We start from the raw sequence: 22,612 nt of genomic DNA, 5'->3' as shown, positions 1-22,612 counted from the left end.
TTTTTTAATATATATTATCATTTTGAGTTTTCGAGTTTTGAAAAAACACCCGACAGACGAGGTGCGTTCAAAAAGTATCACGAATTTTATATTTTCGCAGGTTACGCATATTCGAACTTTGATTTTTTTTGTGGCGATATGTTGGTACTCGTGTCTCTTACTCATGCCGACGAGTTCGGCCATTTTGAATGTTCAGTTAATTGTTGACAGCTGCTGTGCTTGCACGTGTTTCGGCTAGTACAAAATGTTGGTACAAAATGTTCTCAGAAGGCCAAGCACTTCAACCACAAATGGTATTGGCCAATCGTCGAACCACCGTTAGAGAAGTTTCTGAGGACTTAGACATATCGATTGGCTCGTGCCATACGATTTTTTTTTTAATGATTGGGGCATGAAAAAGTTAAAGTAAAAGTTTTACTTACCGTTTCGATGGCAGGGGCGTTGTGCATCATGACTTCTTCCCATAGGGTAAAACGGTCAATAAGGAATATTACCTGCAAGTAATGCGCAATTTGATTTTTTTGTATGTGGAAATTACTTCCCTTAATAGTTTGCTTATGTTTAAAGTATATTCTCGTTGCCAAGAACAATACGAAGAATTAACGGTGAGTGGGCTGACAGCTGTGAGGACTGTCTAGAAGGCCTAGTCAGCACACATTTTCCAAGGTGTACGGACACTGCATATCTCGAACCCAGAGGAGATATTGTGCACGAAATCCCGACGAACGTAATTACAACCAACAAAATAGAATGGGCTATACAAAGTTTCGACCCATATAAATCGTCAGGACTGGATGGAATCTTCCCAGCCATTCTCCAAAAGTTAAGCCATATTGTGGTACCATGGTTAAGAACGATATTCAGGGGATGCCTGAAGTTCAGCTACGTTCCTGTACTGTGGAGAGAAGCGAGAGTTGTGTTATTGCAAAAGCAGGAAAAAGCAACCCTCTATACTCAAAGGAATACAGGCCCATAAGTCTGACCTCATTTCTCCTGAAAACGTTAGAGAAGATTATAGACACATACATTAGAGACACAATTGCGTCGGACGAATTATCCAAGGCGCAGCATGTTTACACTAAAGGCACTTCACTCACTTGTTCTAAACATAGAAAAGGCGTTAGAATATAAGGAGTACGCTCTAGGAGTATTTCTAGATATATCAGGGGCCTTTAACAACGTGACAAAAGATGCTATTTTAAATAGCATACAGTCACTTAATGTGCAACCCGCGGTTTATCTATGGATAAGGCAGTTATTAGCTAGCAGAAAGATAAGAGCGGAGTGGAACGATTCGAGCGTCACCAAATATGCATGCAGAGGTACTCCGCAAGGTGGGGTACTATCGCCGCTATTATGGTTACTTGTAGCAAATGAAATGCTCAAGAAACTTGACGGAGGGGCACCAAAACTAGTGGCATATGCCGTTGACATAGCTATAGTAGTTACGGGAAAGTACCTGGACACCATCAGTAATGTGATGAACAACACTCTCAAAACGATACACCAATGGACATCTCGCGCAAGGCTAGGGATAAACGCGGGAAAAACGGACGTGGTACTTTTTACCAGGAAGTATAAAGTTCCGGCGTGAAATCTCCCGGAGCTAGGCAACAACGAACTACTTCTCAAAGATTATGCGAGGTACCTCGGAGTAATACTGGACAGCAAATTGATGTGGAAGCACAACGTTGAGGAGAGCCTTAGTATGGTGGACTGCAACAAGAAAATATACATATTTAATGCCATTGGATAGGATTCAACGACTCGCTGCTCTGTGCATAACAGGAGCGATGAAAACCTCATGGCGGTAAACCTGGCAGCGAAATCCGCGAGGAGGCTAATGGCTGCGGGGGTATTCACCTGCAGAACCTTCGGTCACAGCTCAATGGGAAAGTGGAGCTAAGGTGGCACGGACTACATGACTCCGAACTTTAATTGGGAGAGAAGGTTTTGCACTACAGTTGAAGAGGAGGGATGGCACCGAGGCATGAAGCCTGGCCATAGAACTTTTCACATCTATACAGATGGCTATAAAACTCTAGACGGAGTGGGAGCGGGTATTTACTGCTCAAAACTAGGAATATTAGGAGTATTTTCCAAGCGGAAGTTTTTGCTGTGGGGAAAGCCGCGGAGCTAGCCTACACTAGAACAAGAAAGAACGAAACAATTAATATGTACGTGCATAGTCAAGCAGCAATAAGAGCAATAAGCTCATATTGTATTAAGTCCAAAAATGTTCGACGGAGCAGGGAGGCCATAGAAAGGCTAGCCGGAAACAGTAGGCTGCATATCTACTGGGTACCTGGTCACAAAGGCATTATGGGGAACGAAATAGTAGATGAGATAGCAAAAAGTGCTGTGAGACCACCATTTGAACAAGAGAATGACATACCAAAACCGCTAAACACAATATACAACGAAATGGACGACCACATGAAAAGGCAAGTAGAAGCTAGGTGGACTAACCTGACCACATGCAAAACAGCAAAAGTCATGTGTAGAACTAACGACAAAAAACTGACTCAATTCGTACTTACACTCTCGCGAAAGGAATGCAGAACTATTATAGGCATGCTAACAGGTCATGATCTATTGGCTGCACATGCGTACAAGATAGGGATTGTTAACACGGAAAAATGCAGAAAATGCAGAGAGTATATTGAGAAAACTTTAGCACACCTTCTGTGCGTTTGTCCGGCATTATCAAAAACGCGACTAAGATGCTTGAGAGCCCCACTGTTTGAGGGTCTGGAAGACGTCTCAACAGCGGAGCTCCCAGCCCTACTAACATTCGCCAAAAGCGCTGACATCCTACATGATGTCTACTTTAGATATTCATTGAGGTCGGTCTCCATTTGGTATCGCTAGGGACCAAAAGGTATATGCGTGGCTTATTGCCAACCAGGCTAACCTAACCTAACCTAATCTAATCGCAATTTGCGCGAAGTAGTCCACCAGAAGCGTCCGGATTTGTGGAAGAACAAAAATTGGCTCTTGCATCACGATAACGTCAATTCTCACAAATCGTTGCTTCTGCGCGACTTTTTGGCCAAAAACAACACACTAATTATGCCAGAGCCACCGTTTTTCCCAGATATGGCCCCCTGTGCTACGATTGACGAGATAAAGACGGCATCGATACTTTTTGAACACACCTCGTATATTGTATATACAGAATTGGCGCTTACATCCTTATTTATGTAGGTAACTGGGCGAGCATCTAGCGATGTACTCGTATGCCGTGATGCAAAATAAGTATTTGGCGCATACACTTCTGTTAGGTGTTTGGCCAAACTCCTTCTTCTATTTGTGATGTGCGTCTTGATGTTGTCCTACAGATGGAGGTTCCAATATTTGTATTTATCCAAAGTTTTTATATGACAAAAATCTACTCATTCTCTACCGAAGGGCGACCGCTACAAAAAACAAAAACAAGAATCCTCAATAACTTCATAAATTAATTAAGAACCTCCAATTATAGGCTCGCAGTCAAGCACAATATACCAAATTAGAGGTCATAGTGCCCTATGAACCAATAATAAAAAATAAAAAATTATTTGATGTTTCATGTCTAGTAGAGTTTCACGTAAACTGCAACCGAATGGCAGTCACGCCCAAATCAGTCGGCTACGGCGCAAATGGTCGTCCGCATGTCAATGACATTTCATTGAAATGGCATTTGTTTTCAAAGTTAGCTATTTTAACAAAAGGTAGTCTTCATTTATATTTCTACTCGCGAACAAAATGAACATCTAAGCCAATGACTGTGTAAAATTCTAAAATTGTAAGAAGAGTTCAAAAACGTCATCGAAAATACAATCCAATTCACTAAATGTGGGAGCTACCTCAGTTTTTTTTTCACGGAAGTTAAGCTGCATAGTTTTTATAGTTTTATCGTGCACATAGACATTTTTTAGCTTCAATAAAAGTACAAATTTAGATTATTTGTTACGCCCACGCGAATTTAACTCTCTACTGCATGAATTAATAAAAAAATGAAAAAAAATTTTCACGGTGGCAATAACTTTAGTTAATTATCAGTAAGATATATTAAAAAAAATAATGAACAAGTTTTATATTTTGGTTTTCTTGCCGAATTATATTAAAAAATTTCGTTTAACACCACTGTAGAAATTTCAAAAAATTGATTTTTTCTTTATAAGCTTAAACATTTCTTTGAACCTTTTAAAATACAGAACAAAAAGTTTTATACGTTACCGAAGTTTATTTCATAAATATTTTAAGCTTTTAACCAAGCGTTAGTGACTGCTACATAACGACTTCTCCAAATTTCCATACTTTAAATGCGTTTTTCTCAAAACACGTTTTCTGAAATTGGCACGCAGCATAACTCAAACAATTTTTAATATTTTTAATCAGGTTTTTCACTACGTCTGTATAATAACCTTCTTAAGAGAAGAGCGTAGGGGTTTTTCGATAGATTAATTTAAGCGATTGTTATAATTATTTAAATGCCGTTTTTTTAGTCCAAAATAGAGTTTTTTCCTTCAAATGCTTGCTAATTCCACAAAAATAAATATTTTTTAAATCCCCTACGTGTTTCTCTGGATTAAGAAAAAAAATATTTCTTTGTTCCAGATTAAAATTTGCACCCTGTGTGCTGCGTGCCGCGGAGCTCCTTCAAGAGAAACCACATTACAAAAATGTCTCCAATGCCGCCATTTTGTAAAATTTTTCGATCAAACTTTGTAGTTTTGTATTTTAGTATATAAGTAATAACTTCCCAAATCAGAGTGATTCCTTTCCCTTTCCTTCTGTACAAAAAAATTCTTTAAAAATCGTGTTTATTTTACGCGTGTACAGTGGTGTTACCCCTTAAATTATAGAAAACAGTTGAAAAGCGGAAAAATTATTACCCGATGAGAAAGATGAGTATATCGACTAGATAAAAATATATATACAATATATTTTTTTAAGTACTTACGTTTTACTCTTTTATCGTTTTTTGAAAGTGAATCACTCGCTCTTCAGTTCTACTTTTTCACCCATTTGCACAAAAGTGAGGTTATTTCGAAATGACACGAAATCATTGAATTTTTGTTTTTTTGCGTTTTATTATTGCTAAATATTTATTTGATGGATTAAAAAAACCTTGAAATCGTTTATTATAATAGAATTCCATCAAAACTGCAATACCATATATGGGCTCATATGCGGTAAAGGGTTAAGATAATTAACAGCGAGCCAATACGATTCTGCGCCTCCTTTTCAAAGATTTCCCATTCGACTGCCAACAGTAATTTTGATATAAACAAAGGTTTTAGCTCTCTTTTGGTGTTCTTGATTTGGTTTTTTATTTTGTTTTTTTTTTGTTTTTTTTTTAACACTTTTTTTTCCTAATAATTCCCGTGCATTTTTTCCCAACTCGCGTTAGCTGAGTTTAGTTTTAAGTTTCGGTGTACGTTTCTGCTTAATTTTTCAAACCTACAAAATTCAAGCAGGGAGGTTTAGGTTAGCTGATCTTGGGCATAAGGATTTTGAAGAATGGTCATTTGGGTGAGATCGCTCAACTATCGACCTGTTTGGCAATCATTATGTGAAAGATAAGATGCATTTTTCAGTTAATCGTTCAATATCTGTAGACCAACATGGTTTCAAGAGTATAAGATCAACTGTTTCCAATCTGGCAGTGTTTTCTGAATATTTTATATAAGCTGTTCAAAATAAAGTTCAAATTCACATTGTCCACACAGACTTTTCAAAAGCATTTCATAAGATGACCCGCATAGTTTTAATACATACCTAAATTAAGGGCTATAGAATTTCACTCCACTCTTACAAAATGGATTAAAGAAATAATTTAAATTTAAATATAAGCAAGCCTTAAGATGGTTAAAGATAAATAGAATATCATCAAAAGATATTTGCACTCTATCAAACAGCCAGGCTGACCTAAGCTTCTTGTTATGGACGCATTAATAAATTTTGTAATCAAAGATGGGTTAGTGCCGATGCCTTTGAAATTGATAAGCAAACATGGCCTAGGCGAAATTAATGTCTAGAATATTATTATATATAATTGAGTAGACTTTAAATTAGGACCTTAGTAGGGATTCTCACAGGACATTGTCTCAGAGGAAATCACGCAAAACGATTAGGCGTTTACATGCATGAATCCGTCGTAGCTGTAGGAATGAGGAGGAGTTGGAAAAAATTCAACACCTTTTTTGCACACGCCGGTATGCTAGTCAGAAGCAGGATCCTACTTCTTAATGAATATAGATAATCTATACACTTTAGGTATTAACAACATTTTACGCTTTGCCCAAATCTCAGGCTGGTTCAATCTGGAAAGGAAAATGTAGCGAAGCCCCTGCGGCTTACAACGGACCCATTTCGTGGTCTAAGTGGTATCTCTGTCCCTATGTGCGATGCGGCTGTCAAACCTAACCTTAACCTAACTTAAAGTGCTTTTATTCTCTTATTCTAAATCGTGCTCTCTTATACCCACTCCCTTCCACGTTGGCGATTCAATTTTATCTAATCCAAATGAAGTGATTGATCTTTGTCTGGTATTTGACTATAGATTCTCTTTTAAAACACATTTAAATTACACCATATTCCGTTCTTACTTTTAATTAATGTTTTAGTTCTGCCTTCTTTGATCTTTGTACTCTAAAGCTCTCTTGTACATTCGAAGCAGGAATACGCCGTCTTTATTTGAATACCATATTATGCTTTTCATATTAGTAGGCTTGATCGTCTTCATAAAGCCTTTGTGCGTTATGCTTTGCGTTTTTTGAATTTGAGTAATCCAATTCCATCCTATGTATAAACGTCGGTGCTTGCTCATTAACCTAAAATAACTAGACAGTAGGAGGATTATTCTCTTCCATACTTTCGTTTTCGGTTTGATGAATGCAGCGATTGGCCCCCTCGCTAATCGAGAAAATTATTCTTAATATTCCTCAGCGTAGCTTACAAAATCGTGATATTTTCTAGTTAGGAATGCTTAAAACTAATTATGCTTCCAGTGCTCCGATTTATAGAAATTGGAGAGAATTTAATTTGCTTTCAAATCATATTGGTCTAGATTTTTCTTCTAAAAATACTACTTCAAAATGTTACAAAATGAATTGGTTGACTTGTTTCTAAGTATTCACAAATTTCATTCTCTATAAACTGTAAGAAGAAAACATTATCAACCTACATATATCGATATCGAACTCCATTTATGGTTAGCGATTTGGTGCTACATATTCGTTTAAACGCATTGCATTTTTTTCGTTTACTTTAGAACTGTTTTAAGATTACAACAATAACAACAACAAATATTCTTCCAAACTATTCGTTTAGGTAACAGTAAACCATCGTTGCATTTGTTTCTTATCTATTGCTTTTTGTTGTAACATAACGGGTCTCTATTTAAAATTATGCTTAAAAATGCTACATATTCGTATAAACGCATAGTTTGTTAAAGACTGCAGTAGTTAAGTTAAAAGTGATTAACTTGTGAATATTGTTTGTAACTGAATATTTTGGTAAATTCTTACAATGTTTTTACACATTCATTCAAATTTCTTAGTTAAATTAAATTTTTTAACCTAATTTTTTCAGATTTTCTAAAATGCCTAAGGCAAAATACTTAAATGATGAGGAACGGGTATTGGTCAGTGTTTACCACGAGGAGGGCTATTCCAATCGTGAAATTGGACGAAAAATTGGAAGATCGGAAGGAGTTGTGCGTGCTTTCTTAAAGAATTGCTCCTTAAGCCAATTTCGAGACTCTCTTGGCACATGGATGGAAGCGTTGTCTTGCTGAAAAATGCTGTCTTCGTCCATTTTTTCATCTAAAAATGTGATGAGGGCATCTTCTAACATATCGGTGTACGTTTTTGAGTTCATTTTTGACGGCACAAAGCACAGTTGAGCCTTGCCAGCTGACGAAAATGCTGCCCACACCACAACACTGCCACCACCAAAGTCACACTTCGACATGCGTACATTATTTTTTTGTAGATCATACCAATAACATGAGTGTGAGTCAGGGCCATCTAAATTGAACTTCTTCTCGTCCGAAAACACAACTTTCATCCATTCCGTAGTCCAATGAATGTGTTTACGGGCAAATTCCAAACGAGCTTTTTTTGATGTTCCTTTAACATTGGCTTAGACTTTGGTTTTTTCCATTTTATATTTTCATCACTTCGTAAAATGTGTAAAGTGTGTTTTGCCGTTACAGGAAGACCCAATTTATTTTTTATTTGTGTGCAATTCAAAAAATTTTTCGTAGCCTCATACTTTATTTTTTTTTTGTCACGCTGTGACAATTTTGTGTTGCCTCTTGTTGCTTTCTTTATTCCATAATTGCCTGCTTTCTTTAAGAAAGCACGCACAACTCCTTCCGATCTTCCAATTTTTCGTCCAATTTCACGATTGGAATAGCCCTCCTCGTGGTAAACACTGACCAATACCCGTTCCTCATCATTTAAGTATTTTGCCTTAGGCATTTTAGAAAATCTGAAAAAATTAGGTTAAAAAATTTAATTTAACTAAGAAATTTGAATGAATGTGTAAAAACATTGTAAGAATTTACCAAAATATTCAGTTACAAACAATATTCACAAGTTAATCACTTTTAACTTAACTACTGCAGTCTTTAACAAACTATGCGTTTATACGAATATGTAGCATTTTTAAGCATAATTTTAAATAGAGACCCGTTATGTTACAACAAAAAGCAATAGATAAGAAACAAATGCAACGATGGTTTACTGTTACCTAAACGAATAGTTTGGAAGAATATTTGTTGTTGTTATTGTTGTAATCTTAAAACAGTTCTAAAGTAAACGAAAAAAATGCAATGCGTTTAAACGAATATGTAGCACTGTATCTGACATCAGCGCTATTTTCAATTAAACAGTCAGATCACCAGTGATCAACAGACTGTAACTAAGAAAGGAAGAGAGACGTATTATCCGAAAGAAGAAACGAGAGGCCGATATACGTGAGTGCGAAAAGCTTGAGATGCTGGCCAATAGGAACAACGCTCGAAAATTCTACCAAAAAGTACGGTGGCTTACAGAAGGTTTTAAGACCAGGGCGTTTTCCTGTAAGAACAAAGACGGCGGTCTGGTGACTGACATCCAGAGCAATCTTAAATTATGGGGGGAACACTTCTCGAACCAATAAACAGTGACAGCTGCGCATGTCACCGAGAAAGGGAAGATCCCGATACCCCAATCGTTGACGACGGAATTGTCGTTCCGCTACCCGATCATGACGAGGTGAGAATAGCGATAACGCGTCTAAAGAACAAGAAAGTCGCGGGCGCCGACGGACTGCCGGCTGAGCTATTCAAACATGGCGGCGAGGAGCTGGTAAGGTGCATTCATCTGCTTCTAGGCAAAATATGGTCGGGTGAAAACTTGCCTACCGATTGGAACTTAAGTGTGTTCTGCTCAATCCATAAGAAGGGTGATCCTGCAATCTGTGCCAATTACCGTGGGATTAGTCTTCTTATCTTATCCTTATCAGACTTTTGACCTGGAAAGTCTACCATCGATAAAATATTCACAATACGCCAAATTTTGGAAAATACCCATGAAAGGAGAATCGACACACACCATCTTTTCGCCGACTTCAAAGCTGCATTCGACAGTACGAAAAAGAGTTTCCTGTATGCAACGATGTCGGATGTTTGATATCCCCGCAAAACTAATACGGCTATGCAAGATGACGTCGCTCAACACCAGCAGCGCCGTCAGAATTGGGAAGGACCTCTCCGAGCCGTTTGATACGTAACGAGGTTTCAGACAGGGTGACTCGCTGTCGTGTGACTTCTTTAACCTGATGTTGGAGAGCATCGTACGAGCCGCAGAACTTAATCGCTCAGGCACAATATTTTATAAGAGCGTACAATTGTTGGCGTATGCCGATGATATTGACATCATCGGCCTTAACAACCGCGCTGTTAGTTCTGCCTTCTCCAAACTGGATAAACAGGCAAAGCGAATGGGTCTGGTGGTGAACGAGGACAAAACGAAGTACCTCCTGTCATCGGCACCCACGTCACTGTTGACAGTTAGAATCTCTCTTGCCAACAAGTGCTACTTTGGACTAAATAGGCAACTGAGCAGTAAAGTCCTTTCTCGACGAACAAAACTAACACTCTACAAGACTCTCATCATGCCCGTCCTAACGTATGGCGCAGAAGCTTGGACGATGACAACATCCGATGAAGCGACGCTTGGAGTGTTTGAGAGAAAAACTATGCGTAAGATGTTTGGACATTTGCACGTTGGCAACGGTGAATATCGCAGGCGATGGAACGATGAGCTGCATGGGCTTTACGACGCCATAGACATAGCGCAGCGAATATAGATCCAGCGGCTACGTTGGCTGGGTCATGTCGTTCTAATGAATACAAACGCTCCGGCTCTTAAAGTATTCGATGCTGTACCAGCTGGTAGTAGTAGAGGAAGAGAAAGGCGTCCTCTGCGTTGGGAAGATCAGGTGGAGAAGGACTTGGCTTCGCTTAGTAAGTCCGATTGGCGCCGGTTAGTACGAGAAAGAAACAACTGGCGCGCATTGTGAAACTCGGCCAAAATCGCGTAAGCGGTTATCGCGCCAATTAAGAAGAGAAGATCACTGTAACCTAGAAACCGCTTGGAAGATTTCAGTAAAATTTATACTGCTTTTGAAAAACATAAAAATCTCGCGCCTGGTCGAAGGATTCTCCTTTTTCAAAAATTTAGATTTTTTTTAACAATTAATTGTCGGTTTTTTTCTCGAAAAACTGAAAAATATTTCCAGAGACAGCAATTCACTATACAACTACGTACTCGGAATATTTCTAAAAATTATGTTGAAAAAATGTTAAATTTTCGTGAAACTTAATAGAATTGTTTTTAAAGCTGCACAAAGTTTGAAACATGGATTTATGAGGTTTCTGTTCGACGCGTGTATGCGAATAGTTGGAATATACGCTAGTCAATTGTTGTCAAATCCATTTAAACAATCGTTTAGTTTCGCAGTAATGGTAGGAGAAGTTTACCCGAATGAGCGAGAAACGCAAACGAAGAATAGGAGTCGTCGCTAGGGAATTACCTTTTGTTGCTCAGGCAAGGAAAAGTATTTCAACTGGCGCTGACACAGAATTCGTCGTGCACCATTCAGCTGCTTGGGCAGTACGCCTCCTCTTTAATGAAATGAGTCTTAAGAGGAATCGACATTGAAAGGGGAAAAGAGTTTACTCGTAAGGGTCAGATCATTTTTCCGACGCAAGAGGATTATAAAAAAAAAAAAAACTATAAAACAAATAATAAAAAATAATTAATTATAACATAAAATCATAAAAAAATGACAACTCTTATATTAAATAAAAATTAAATAAATGGTCAAAACTTATCAATAAGTCCAAGTATTTTAGTTGTTAATTTACGAGGTGTATGCACAGCCGTAAGACACAAATCAGGTGTCTATCAGATTGTTGCTCTGTTTCGACCCTTGTTATTACAGCACTCATTGAATTAATATTTCTTCTGGAGTATCATCGTTTTCGGCGTATATATATATATTTTTTTGTATACATAAATACATATATTAATATATATACTCGGCAGCGATAAATTTCCTACTGCATCTAATACCGATTGAGGTCCACAGCAAACAGCTAGCAGCAAAATTGGAACTCAGGTTAAGAAAATCTTCTCACTCAGCCACTGACAGAAATAAACACACCACATTACTATAGACCTTTTTTAACTCAGCAAAGCTGCACTTAAATACGTCCACAACTTTCTCAGTATCGATACTGATGGTTGCAAGCTCAATGAACACGTGGGCGAAGGCTTCACTATGATAAGATGAGTGCCAACATTTCCTTCCGGTTGCCGGAACAATGTAGCGTATTTCAAGCTGAAACTCTGGCTATCAGGGGAAGCCCTACTACAAGAGAAATAAATATATATTCAGATAGCCAATCGTCCCTAAAATCGCCACAATCATCTAATATTACGTCCAAGGCAGTAGAAGGATGTTTTTTACAATAAATAAACTCTGGGAGTCTCAGACGCATAGAAGGTAACTGCAAAGTAGATGGATTAGCAAGATAGAGTACCACATTACCGATCCAACCAAAAAAAGTGAACATTTCTGTACCTCTAGCAACTTGTAAGTTACTAATAGAAAGACACACCATCAAATCTGCCAACGCGCAGACTATGACCTGCCCACCAGTCCTTGAACTGTGCAACAAGCAAGATGACGTGGCAAGAATGGCGTATGGGTCACAAAAACCGACTGTTGAAACTTAACAGAAAGGGTGTGAGAAATATGTTTGGTGTTCTAACAGGGCATCGCTTATAGGCAGGCATGCCAGCAGATTGGGAGCACCCTACTATATAACGACTACTGCAGAAGCTGTAAAGTCATTGAAGAAAAAGAAGAGAATGAAGAACACTTTCTATGCCGGTGCAAGGCTCTAGGTTCAATATTTTGTCAAACAGTTGCTTGAATAATTTTGCAGAAGTAGCTAATAAAATACATTAAAGCCAGAGACGTCAACTATGCACTGTGTGAGGGTAATCACCCGGCGAACTATAAAGGATGCACCGTATATAAAAAGCTGCAAGCAACCTCCTTTCCGGCACTAAGGAAGAAGATAATGCCATCTCAGAGCGCCCAAAATGATCCAAGCCACCAACAAGTACAACTAAATTTAAACCACCAGAAGCTATCGTATGCCCAAGTTACTAGTAATGAAATAAACCAAAACACCAACGAAAACAACGCCTTGATCAGCGAAATCCGGGAAATGATGAAGCTATTAAGAGATTTAATGAGCCAAATGACTGCCATCACAAACCTTTATAGCAGGAGGTGACTATAATGCAAAAAATACACTATGGGGTTCTCGGCTTACGACAACAAAGGGACGCGAATTGCACAACGCAACGACATCAATGAACTTGAAAGTTTTCTCAACGGGAGAGCCAACTTATTGGCCTTCAGACCCAAAAAGATTCCTGACCTTGTTGATTTTTGTGTCATCAAAGGTCTATCGCACCTGCAGATAGCCTGCAAATCCTGCCTGGATCTTTCTTCTGACCATTCGCCAGTGATAATCACAATAAATGATAAACTCGAAAATAGGTCCCAAAACTTCCAACTTATCAACAGCCGTACAAATTGGACTCAATTTAAAACCATTTTGACGTCGACACTTGGCATAAAAGTTGCTCTAAAAAACGAGAAAGATATAATCGAGGCTACCGAATATCTAACAAAATGCATCCAGGATGCAGCGTGGTCATCCACCACTCATGTGAGTCCTCATACTCGTACACAAAGAAATTCAAACATCGGTATCTTCCTAAGAAACAAACTGAAAGAGAAACGCCAGGCAAGAAAAATATGGCAACAAACAAGATCTCCTGAATATAAAAGCCGTTTTAACAAATTATCAAAAGAAATAAAATTATTATTGAAAGAGCAACACGATAAAGAAATGAGGCAGTTTCTATGGGGTTTGGAACCAACACACCTCACCAATTACTCCCTGTGGAAAGTCAGCAAAAAAGTAAGTACCACAAAAGAGTACCGTCCACCACTTCGTAAAAAAGATGGTTCATGGGCGAAAACCGCAATCGAGAAATCTGAGTTTTTTTCTAAATATCTAAAAGATATTTTTACACCGAACGATACTGAAGCTGATCTTTGTTTTGACAGCACTGTTCCTGCCTTTTTAAACGAACCCTACCAAATGGAGCTACTGAGGCAGAAGTTCACAAAAGTGAAATAGTTAGCACTATTAAAAAGCTAAAAGATCACAAGGCACCAGGCATATGATCGCATCATGGCCGAAATTTTCAAAAAACTACATCCTGAACCCTATAATTTCATTACTCATTTATTTAATGCGTGCTTAACCAGAAACATATTCCCAGCTCAATGGAAAGTAGCAGAAATTAAAATGGTGCTCAAGACGGGAAAACCAATCGATGAAGTGAAATCCTATAGCCCTATCAGTCTTCTACCAATACTGTCAAAAGTTTTTGAAAAGATCTTCCTTAAACTTTTAATGGTTTTTATCGAAAGCAAACAAATTATTCCGAAACATCAGTTTGGTTTCAGGAATGAGCATTCGACAATTGAGCAAGTCCATAGACTTGTCGAAAAAATATAAACAGCGCTCGACCGAAAACAAATCTGTTCAGCAGTTTTCCTGGACATATCACAAGCCTTCGACCGAGTGTAGCTCCAAGGCCTACTCTTTAAAATAAAACAGAAATTACCACTGAATGCCTATTTGCTCCTTAAATCATATCTAAACCAACGAATGTTTTACGAAAATTGCGAAAATGAAATTTCCAATTTCCAACAAATTAAAGCTGGGGTCCCACAAGGCAGTATATTAGGTCCAATCGTGTACTTAATTTTTACACGCGATCTGCCAACCACAAAAGGTGTACTAACTGGCACTTTTGCCGATGACACTGCTATTATGGCGACAGCAGTGGATACCGTAGAAGCCTCTTATATGCTCCAAATAAGCATAAATAAAATCTCCAAATGGCTCCGGAGCTGGCAGTTGAAAGTAAACGAACATAAATCTCAACACGTAACCTTTACCACAAAAAGAACCACCTGCTCACAAATCAACTTAAACCGTATTCCAATTCCACAATGTGATAGTGCTAAATATCTAGGCATTCATTTGGATAAACGGCTTACGTGGAAAACGCATATCTTTGCAAAAAGGAAAGCTCTAGGTTTAATATTTCCTAATATGTACTGGCTGCTAAACCGCAAATCCACCCTCTCAATGGACAACAAACTTATCCTCTACAAATCTGTGATAAAACCAGTCTGGACTTACGGAATCCAACTGTGGGGTACTGCGTCAAATTCAAACTTGGAAATCCTGCAGCGTTTCCAGTCCAAGACTCTACGCACCCTAGTCAACGCTCTGTGGTACGTGACAAATGCCCAAATTCATCGGGACTTAGACATCCCTTCAATAAAAGAGGAAATACAAAATGTAACCAGTAAATACCGAAATCGACTTCAATCGCACCCAAATGAACTGGCCTCTACCCTCATGTCACCATCATGTGTCTTTTTAAGGTTGAAAAGAAAAACACCAATTCAGCTCGTCCAAGAGCCATCTATAAAATATTGACTTTATTTATTAGAAAGGATATTTCACTGGAAATATTCCTATAATACTAAAATCAAAGCCACTCATAAATGTAACCAAATATTTGTAAAATGTCTTCTAAGAATTGTAAGTATCGACAGAATACTAAATAAGGTTTAAAAAAAAAAAAATTTAAGCCAGTTTGGTTCGATGAGGACGCTGTAGAGTGAGGAGAGGGAAAAGCCCTGGTGATATCGCAATGGAAGCAGGCCTAAGTGCGTCAATTGGTCGCCACTAGACCTACCTACCTCGAGTTTGAAGTATATCCTCGACTTTGAAGTATTTCAATTTCTCACACAACCACTTAGAATTCCCAATCAAATGTCATATCGGGTAAAATTTTACTTTAATTGCAAGGCATAATATTCGTATCGCTCGCATAACCAAAACATTACATTTTACCCTTGTTTTTTTTTTGCTTTGCAATTTTTGTTGTTGTCATTGTGCTATTAAGCTAGACGTGCATCCGCATGTATGCATACAAAGTTTTTATGTGGTATGCAAAGCACTTTTCCGCTGCACAGTCGGTCGTACTTCAGCTGGTTTTCAAGCACAAGCGCCATGCCCCATTTATTGCTCGGTTGCTTTGCAACATTGTTGTTGTCATTGTTTGTATTTTTGCAACATTTCTACTTTTTTTCAATTGCATTGCGGGTGTAAATTGTTGTTAGTGTGTGCGTGTGTATGTGTGCTCTTAATATTGTTATTTGTTATTGTTCCGTAGTCTGCTTTGTAGTCTTCGCTCTTATTTGAACGATTCAATCTCTTTGTGGCATTTGAAATGCTAAACACGTGCAACACGCCGTCACTTGAGTTCCCTGCAACCAGCGCCTTGTCACCCAGCACTGGCAGACTTCATGTCTCATCAAAACCTGCATGAGTGCAAATGTTTGTATGTATGTGCGTGTGTCTGGATGTGCTTGTGCGCAATTGTCTTGTTTTGTTGCATGTCTGCACGCAAATTGCATGAATATAAATATGGCATCCATTGCTGGTGTGGGCAAATGACTGACTGCCTGCATACAAATTAACTACCTGTATGTGTGTATGTGCATGTGTGCGTACCTTTTAGTCGCTCACACTAGAATTGTACTCATTTATGTGTATTGGCAATTCATGCATTCACCTTCGTGTATTTGCTTGGCGGCAATATAATGGAATAGCGCGCATTGAGCGCCGAATGAATGAGTGACAACAAAAATGCAAATGTATGCGTGCTTGTTGTACATTCACATTAAGTTTGCTCTGCCATTTGTAGTTCTTCTTATGAATTACTTTATGGGGATATGTAAATGGCCGAATACGTACACCTACATATGCATACATACATTTAGAGCTGAATTCAAATTAAACATGGCTGCTCATACATTCGCACACTCGCATACCAATAACTCTGCGAAAACCCAGCAGCAAAATCCACTAGTAGATATCGAACTGGTCAGCATCTGGTGAATTTAGCATCATGACTAGTTTGCATCGCGATTGCAGATTTAAGTAGTAGCGTACGATTTTTACATGGTGGCACAAATATAACCACCCTATCGGAATATGTTATAATATTTGTAATTGGTGTCATACTTCAATCATATTTACACTTGCGAACCAGACAGCTGCAGTATACAAACAGACAAGCAATTGGAGCGCTATACTCCTCAAGAGCGTGGAATACTTGTGTACATTTTTTTGACCAATAATCGGTCGATGGTGTGTAGGCGCAGAGTGTATATCGACGTCGATTTCCTAATCGTGCTGCGCCAACTTAGCAAATATTCTGGCACTTAGTTGCTCGACTCGAACAGGCTGGAACCACTTAAGACCTGGCGTGGCCGCCACCGGGCTGGTCGCTCGGCCGAGAATATCGAAGTTGTGGTTGCCGATGCCGCTGAGTACAAATAAACATCAAAAAGACGGCGGGTTACCAGTCGTACTCTAGAACAAATTTAATAGAAGTTCATCAGTTAATGACTGCTGGCCGTCAGTCTCGTGTGAGTTACTGTCACGGCATCCTCAATCTCGAAAATCATCATGAGCGACGAGGCGCATTTTCTCTTAAGCGGTTACGCCAATAACTCAAGTCGTAGTTTTTGGGGCACTGAGACACTGTTGCACGAAGAGACACTAACATCCACTCAAAGCAACTATGTGATACGGCGTTCACGCATGAAGCAGTTATAGAGCCGTATTTTCTTTTCATCGGCAATACTCTCTTCTTCAGGTCTTTAATCCCTCGTGGAGCAAAGGGCATCAACCACGCCTGCGCCCCATCTTGTTCGATTTTTGGTAATATAAATGGTTTTTCAATTGGCGCGGGTCGATTTTGGCGCCCTGTGACAGCCATTTTGTTTTGGTGACATCTGTCAAATCTGTTGTTAATTATTCAGTTATTTATGCCAAATCATCATGGCAAGTTACACGATTCAACAGCACGTTCAAATGATAAAAGTTTATTATTAAAATGAGTGTTCATTAACGCAAACGTTGCGCGCATTGCGCCCATTTTTCGGTAGACGTGGTGGCCCTTCCAATTTCTTATGGCCCATATTGAACCATATGAACCTAGACGACATGTGGTTCCAGCAGGACGGCGCTACGTGCCACACAGCAAACGCCATTTTATTCCATTTCAACATCTACCCACCCTTATTGAAAAACCCTTTACTTCAATTGTTTCCTGACCTTTCCGATGCTTCCAGCTTCTCTCTTCGATAATACGGTCATTTTTACTGGCGAAAGCTACAGCATGCACAGCGCGGGCCACAATGGGTATTGATCGAGTAAGCACAAAGCGGGTACAGCACAGCTGACCAGCCAAAAGACTTAATGAGAACTAAAACATACGTACGAGGCAGGAGAAGAGGCAGAACTCTACGAACGGATGAAAAACGTAACGTGCTTTGAATCTTATCTGCACAGATTTCAGCATAAGGATGATACGTTTTGTACTTTTTGTGACAACTTAGTTAAAGACGTAGAGCATGTTTTCTTTTTCTGCTCTATTTTTGATTTCAAAAGGAAAGACTAGAGTATATAAGGTTGGGCAGCCAATAATGTTTAATAACCTGGTGGATATTATGTTTGACTCAGAAGAGTCAAGAGAGTGAGTAAGGTAGCAAAAATAGACGTCCCTTAACTGCGTCGCGCTGAGCAACAGCGCAGATCTTCATGAAGGGGCAATAAGCCACACCCCCTCTCGAGAAGTATTACTTAACGGTTGTCCCAGTAGTGAAACGGAGCTGGGTTGGAATTTTAGTGGGTGCGTCAAAAGATAAGTCTTATATTTTTCGGCTTTCAATGCTGTTCGCCACCTCCATGAAACAAAAAGAAAAATGGATATTGTGAAAGAAGCGTATCCTGTCCATTCGTTTCTGCAATCACCTGCACGAGTGAATAAAATATTTTTCTTTCCAGTCGTTCCTTCAAATTGAAGAGTAAATAATAGTCTGAGGTATTCGACGGATCCAATTCCAAATCCTAGTTATAATATATTTCCATTAGTTTTGCGACCACAACTGCTGAGGCGTGAGTTGGTCCGTTCTTGCGATAGAAAAGGAAAATCACTCGGTCTTTTCGTTTCAAACGAATGCCAAACATAAAGAAATAGACCGATATGGCTGAAAGTTGGTGTGTGTTGTTCCATCTATCTGACTCTGCACGGACTTTTCAAGCTACGCTCATAGAGTATGATAACTTTGGGCTCTCGATATGCATAAGTACATAAAGCGATCAAAAAATGTGAGAATGAGCGTTCGTATAAACGAAACTAAACTTTTCTGTAAAGCATATGGCCTACCATGATTCCCAATCCTTTGGTGCACTAGCGTGAATCCTGCAAGATGTTTTTGGGATGTTTTGATGTTTTAGTTTCTTATTGCACTTGTTTTAGTGCTGTTGGGGGAGTGCCAGTGCTAAACTTCAACCTAAGAATATAACATTATAATACGCTCGATAGGGACCGAGATCTTAGTTGGTCTATCCCTATATAAAAGGAGGTAGGGATTGATAAACTCAGAGCGGGATAAGTCCTGGAGTGACTTGATAATTGAAGTGTAAAAGTAAGTAAGGTAATAAAAACCTTTTGAATAGATCTTTAGCAGATGCAAAACCGGTAAAACAGTGCCGTTTTAAGATTGCTCACAGGTTTTCTCAACGATTATAATCGACTGGCATCGCTACTGCACTGGATGAGTTGAGTCGCTGAGACAAAAAACCGCCTCTGTCTAAAGGTACATTATACTTCACAAAATGTCTTACACAACCGTCCTGCCTTGGCTAAATCTAAAATAGTGCTACTTCTACAGAGAAGTCCATGACAAAATAATTAACACTTACAGTCACTCTGGGTTTGAAAGTAACTGTGGCCTTAAAACATTTTTCTTCTTCTTAATTGCCGCGATAACCGCTTAAGCGATTTTGGCCGAGTTTAACAAAGCGCGCAAGTCGTTACCGCCTTAAAACATTAAATGATAGAAAATAGTTTTCTTAGCAGGAGTCATTTCTCGGCAGGTGCACAGCCCTTGGAAAAACTATCTAGTGCATCTTGTCGTAAAGAAAGTAAAGCGAATTTGTATCAAAAATAGTGGCAGTCATGTGGAGAGCAAATTATAATGAATAAAAAGGATTGAATTGTTAGATTAAGTTAGATTCACTGTGAGATTTGCATTTTGACCTCAAGGTCTTTTACCTCATCCAGAAGAACTTCCCTTATTAAACCCAGCGTAATGACTGAACTGAGCTGAACTGAGCGTATATGACTTTCTTTTGGCTGCAGTTAGCCAAAATATCTCAACCTTCTCCGCGCTGCATTCCAGAAGAATGTGCATTGGAGGTTGGTCGCAAAAACGATGACAAGAACCTCGATCAAGTGCAGATGACCCCGCAGTCTCCAGTGGCCTGTGAGAATACCCGTGAGCATTCTTAGTTTATCTTTATGGAGGGTTATGAGTTTTTTAAATCTCTTTTGATTATATTCCCCAGTAGGGATTTCGCCTGGAGTAGCCCCATAGTGTGGGGCGAGCAAACCTCCCTTACCCTTAACTCTTCACTCCTAAGCTTCTACATGATGATGCTGTGTCCCATAGCAAGGAATAGCTTGGGTCCTATTAGAGGCGAGTTTTGCCACCGCGTCCGCTGTTTCGTTCCCAGTCATACCCCTGTCTTAAGGAATCAAATTAATCGGATGCAATCGTGAGCTCCTAGTAGATTAAATATCTTGATGCACTTAAGTACCAGTGAGGATTTGATCTCACAGAACGGTAGAGCCATGAATGTCGCCAAAGAGCCACTCAGAATAACAATTCACTATTTCCGGAAATTTCTATTTCCAAGATTTTCCTGCTAGACGTTTGCAGATCATAAGAGCCTTTGCTGCTTTGTACAAGGTTGCGTCAGCATACCTCTTCCAACTAAGCCTGGCATCCAGGACAAGGCGAAGATAATTAACTTCGCTGACCAAACCAATAGCAACCACATCTATGCTGATCTCTTTCATTCCTGGTAATGTTCTTTTGCTGGTAAATGGAACGATTGCTGTTTTGGATGGATTTATATCCAGACTCACTCCAGCACATCATCTTTTTGTCAGGTTTAAAGCTCTTTGCAGTATATCGCAAAGAGTGTTCGCGAGCCGGCCTCTCGTTATAATTACAATGTCATTCGCGTATCCCTTATATCGGATTCCATTGTTTGTCAGCAAGTGAAGCAGGTTATCGACTATTAGGCTTCGCAGGAGGGGTGATAAGACCACCCCAAATGGACACCTCTTACTTGTTTGTTGTTGGATAGTACTGTACGCTACTGCGGTTTTAGCTATCCTTGTCTATAGCGGGGACTCTATCCATCTGCAGATAGGCACGTTTCTCTTCTCATGTGCGCGACATACCCCTGAATGAGAGGCGTTGTCGAAAGCTCCCTCGGTGTCAAGAAAGGCACAAAGAACTGTTTCCTGACAGTCAAAGGAACTATGGATCTCTGTACATAGCCCATATACCATCCTGCCTTGTGCACATGTTAGCTTCGATGGAGAGGTGTGTGTTTGAATTGTTAAGTTTTTCATTTTAGTTTTTTTTTATTTAAATTTTATATATATTATATTTTTTTTTGATTTTGCTTCTTATGAAAAATAAATCCGCAACCCGTCTACGGCTTACTTCTTTTATTTAAGTATTTTACCTTTTGGATAGCTAAATATTTATTTTAGCTTTTCAAAAACATAAAAAAACTCATAACCCTCCGCAAGGTCAAGCTTAGAACGCTCAGAAACATTCTTCCAGGCCACTGCAGACTGCGCAGTCATCTGCACATGATCAAGATATGGTTCACTGACCCTTGTCGTTTCTGCGACCAATCTACGACTCCAATACCCCTTCACCTTGAGTTTAGCGCAATAGTGGGGAGAAGATTAAGACATCTCGGTCAATTGCAGCCATAATAAAGGACCATACGTTCAGTCCAACTCAGATCTATCTGAAGTTTAATAAGGAAACTGGGTTAGGATAAGGTACTGTGATGAGCAGGGAGCACAAAAGATTATGAGGCCGAAGTGCGAACCTCAAACAGAATCTAAATGTTTGTTTATTTGCATACCTTTTGACTATAACTAGAAAAAAATTAAATACTTGAACTAACATATAAAAAAGTGGACGTACAGAAAAAAATATATATTTTTTAAATAATCTTTAAAATCGAATATTTTACAAACGGTTAAATTTTGGAATCATATCACATAACCAAAGTAATCACAAATAACCTAAGTATGAGGTCCTTAAGTATCTAGGAGAACTTTTTCGGTAACCCTGTATAACCCTATATTTACTTATATGTATATAGTACGGCCGCCGTAGCCGAATGGGTTGGTGCGTGATTACCATTCGGAATTCACCGAGAGGTCGTTGGTTCGAATCTCGGTGAAAGCAAAATTAATAAAAACATTTTTCTAATAGCGGTCGCCCCTCGGCAGGCAATGGCAAACCTCCGAGTGTATTTCTGCCATGAAAAAGCTCCTCATAAAAATATCTGCCGTTCGGAGTCGGCTTGAAACTGTAGGTCCCTCCATTTGTGGAACAACATCAAGACGCACACCACAAATACGAGGAGGAGCTCGGCCAAACACCTAACAGAAGTGTACGCGCCAATAATGTATGTATGTATGTATATAGTTCAAGTTTTCCTTGTATGGTACCAGCGTAGGTAGACACACATACGCAGTGGCACTCACTTTATCCCATATGCGCATACATACATAAATGCATACACACATACATACATAGATACATCCATACATAGGTATAATACGCGAACTTTTGTTTGTTCAACTCGTCGTCAAGTTGATGTCGGCTTGCTTTGCCATCGCCGCCGGCCGCTTACCTAGATTTTATTTATATTACCTTTTTAGTTTGCCGACTTTGACTTCATTTCACCCTCTACTTTGTTTACCTTTTGTTCACTGTT

At 39.1% G+C, this 22,612-nt stretch overlaps 1 long non-coding RNA gene across 1 annotated transcript in view; it reads right to left on the bottom strand.

Annotated features, from left to right (window-relative positions):
• Positions 1-423: 423 nt before the first annotated feature.
• Positions 424-22,612, bottom strand: part of LOC128855242 (uncharacterized) — an 81,794-nt gene continuing 59,605 nt past the window's right edge. The window contains exon 3 of the long non-coding RNA XR_008453702.1: positions 424-494. This is a non-coding gene — a long non-coding RNA (uncharacterized LOC128855242). The remainder of the gene's footprint in view (positions 495-22,612) is intronic.

The sequence above is a fragment of the Anastrepha ludens genome, chromosome 2, assembly GCF_028408465.1.
Source record: "Anastrepha ludens isolate Willacy chromosome 2, idAnaLude1.1, whole genome shotgun sequence".
Lineage (NCBI taxonomy): Eukaryota > Metazoa > Arthropoda > Insecta > Diptera > Tephritidae > Anastrepha > Anastrepha ludens.
The sequence above is the reverse complement of the archived record's forward strand: the minus strand, read 5'-3'. Positions and strand labels throughout refer to the sequence as shown.